Genomic DNA, 3656 nt, shown 5'->3' with positions numbered 1-3656 from the left:
ATATATATATATATATATATATATATACACTGTACAAAAAAAATAGGCAGCACTCGGAGACTGGATAAGACTCGTGAAACCCTCAGCCGAGGGACTTTTAATCAATCATAGGTCGACGTTTCGGGGTCTTGCACCCCTTCCTCAGGACAGCAGAATAACACAATTCAAACAAACAGACATATTTATATCATAACTACTCACCACTAAACAGGCGCCATGCACACCTGAGCTCCGTCCAGCAGCCGCACTTCCGGTCGCGGCAAGTCCGCAAAAACCGGAAGTGACAATTAGATATCAGGTCTAAAAAATTTGAGAGGAGAGGGTATCCGGTGGAAGAATTGATTAAGGCTAGACAAAAAGCATTGTCTGAGTAGGGAAGAGTTATTGAGAATTGATCCTAAGGACAAAAAGCTAAATCAGCTACCATGGGTCCATGAATACGATGTTAAGAGCAAATATACCAACAAAAGAGCTAAGAAGTTATGGCCCATTATTACATCTGATCCAGAGCTAAAGTGTTTGCACAATACTAAACTATTACCTAGCTATACCAGAGGGAGAAATATCAAAGATCTGGTGGTTAAAACTGATGTGACAAATTTTTTAAAACCTATGCCTAAGCCCAATTTCTTGACACGTAAAGATGGATGTTTTAAGTGCCTAGGGTGCACGACGTGTTCATATCTTGAGACCGGGGATACCATACTCCATCCATACTCGGGGAAAAGATATAAAATTAAGTGGCCTTTGACATGTACCTCTAGATTCATCATCTATGTTATTATATGCCCATGTGGCCTATATTACATAGGCAAAACTGAATGCCAATTTAAAATCAGAATGGCTCAACATAGATCGGCAATTAGAACAGCTATCTCCACTAATGGTAGTGAACAACCGGTAGCACGCCACTTTGCGCATAACAAACACAGTATAGCGACCCTCAGATATAAGATTATTGACCATGTACCCTTGTCACTAAGGGGTGGTGCTAGAGGAAGGAAACTCCTGCAATTGGAGACACAGTGGATCTGTAGATTGGATACTCTTTTTCCTCGAGGGTTAAATGACTCTTTGGGTCTTATTAATTTCTTATAAATTTGTGAAATTTTGGATGGCTTTATATGCCAATGTTGTGGATCTTCTATGACATGAATATGTTCATTAAGGATTGTATATGCATTTAAATTTGGTAGTAGTGGTGTTTTTTTGCCCACTAGATGGCTCCATTTCTCCATTATGTAGTATTGATTTTTTACTTGTCATATTGATGACAATAAGAGGCAATGTCATTAGTGGCAAAATGTTTTTTATAGTGTTACTAATGCATTTTTTATCTTTAGTTATATGTCCACGTTAGAATATGTGTATTTTATTTGAGTATTTATATGTATGTGTATTCACTTTACACTTTTTGTAAGTATCACTTTTTATACACAACAAAGTTTGTATAATCCTTTCTGTGCATGATATTTGTACGCAGATCTTATGTTTTTTACACAGTGTACATGTGCTGAGATATATACACTTTATGGATCTATTGCATTATGATAATGACTAAGTTTGTTCACGATCGCACTGTGTATGTTATTGCAGGTTGCCATGGCGCTGGGTCCCGCCCGGGTGACGTCACTTCCGGTTTTTGCGGACTTGCCGCGACCGGAAGTGCAGCTGCTGGACGGAGCTCAGGTGTGCATGGCGCCTGTTTAGTGGTGAGTAGTTATGATATAAATATGTCTGTTTGTTTGTATTGTGTTATTCTGCTGTCCTGAGGAAGGGGTGCAAGACTCCGAAAGGTCGACCTATGATTGATTAAAAGTCCCTCGGCTGAGGGTTTCACGAGTCTTATCCAGTCTCCGAGTGCTGCCTATTTTTTTGTACAGTGTGTATTGGGGGTGCTGTCCTCCTAATAAGGAAGGCACCGGAGCAAGGTGTGGGCTGTTTGTCCAAGTTACACTGCGTGAAGGAGTGCCGGAGTTGTTGCTTATATATATCTATACACACACACACGTATAATACGAGGGCAAATAGCACCCTGCCCTCCAGGAGGGCAAAAAGCGCCCTGCCCTCACAGCCTGCGGGTGCCGTCTTCACCCGCGGGACGCAGTGTCCCGCAGGGGGAGAAATGTGCGGTGACCCAGTCACCGCCGGAGAATAGACGCCGGGTAGCATCTATTCTCCCTCTCTGCAGCGCTTGGGGGCTGCCCGGCGTGTCCGTAAGTGCCGGGCACGCCCCCAAGTATGACGAAAAGGGGACGCGTCTTATACACACACACCCTTTTTGGGCGCGCGCACAACGTTGCCCTCTCTAGCTCCGGCACCCTGCCTGCCGCCGGAGCTAGAGTGAACACTAGGACACTAATATATATATATATATATATATATACACCCACACAGGACACTATAGAATTATATATATTTCTGCTGGTGCCTACCTGGTGCTGCAGTACTGTACAATAATATTGGGCAGTTTGCTGCTGGGCGCTGGCAGCCTGGCTCAGTGCTGCATTACATCTGCTGCCTGGTCTGAAGTCTGAGGCTGACGGCGCAGGGGCTAGAGACAGAGCAAAGGCTCCGTCAGCCATTTTTTTTTTTTAACTCCATCAAGCATCCAGCTGCCTGATCGCATGGAGGGGGATCAGATATTGAAGGGCGGGCTGAGTGTGAACTGACCTGGCGTCCCGGCAGCCCAATCCACCCCCATCCACCCCCGGAATCAGTCCAGGAGGGGCGCATACATAGCACCAGGACTCAGGGAACATTGAAGACTGGAGGCGGAGCAGCAGACTGGGCCGGCCAATGACATCGCCGGCACAGGACCCAGGCAGCTGCCGCAGCCTCTAGCATTGTGAGCCATATTCAAGTAGAGGTGTAGTTTTCACCTGTCCGACTGTTCGCTTCATTCACCTGTTTCAGAGGCGAATTTATTCCATGCTCGTCCCCGCTTTTCGCCTAATTCAATTGCAAGACAGGCGAAAACGGAAATAGGCGACTGCGGAACAGGCGAAAAATACTGAAAGAATTGGGGAAATGAGTCTGTACCCCAGAAAAAGATATATTAACCTAGGGAATCAATATAAATGTGTACTAATAGCCCTAATAAGACTATTTTGGGTACTTAAGTTGTGTAAATTGCTTGCTATTAGCGTCTTTGTAAAAGTGGTGAAGAATGGCATAAAGCTGTATTTTTTGGTGAAATTAAGTAAACCAGTCAAATTTGGGGTGCTAGCATGTTTTTATGTCTCTAAAGTGAACTTTTAAAAAACGTGAAAAATCCACCTGCTGCATGCACCTGCAATCCCAAAAACCCCTGACCCATACTTGGGGACCCCCAAGAAGTCTATTTCGATACTTTTAATGTTTATCCCCCCACTTTTTAAATTCTCACCCCAAAAATGACATGTCTTTTTTGGGGTGTTCTTAGGTTTTTGTTTCTGTTTTTTTTGCAGATTTGTCCTTTGGTGGGCTGTCCCAAGGGGTCTGAGTTTTTTCACCACGTTTACACCCCAAAATAAAGATTTTGCATTTCTTTTCACCAGCTATTGATTGGAGAATCATTTTTGGAGAATTGTTTCCACTTAGGCGAAATTGTCCTGGAATTGAATTTGGCGAATTTTTTTTTAGGCAAATTTTTCACAAAAAAACAGGTGAATATG

Source organism: Taudactylus pleione, unplaced genomic scaffold (genome assembly GCF_031769625.1).
Source record: "Taudactylus pleione unplaced genomic scaffold, aTauple2 ptg001799l, whole genome shotgun sequence".
NCBI classification, from domain to species: Eukaryota; Metazoa; Chordata; class Amphibia; order Anura; family Myobatrachidae; genus Taudactylus; species Taudactylus pleione.
The sequence above is the reverse complement of the archived record's forward strand: the minus strand, read 5'-3'. Positions refer to the sequence as shown.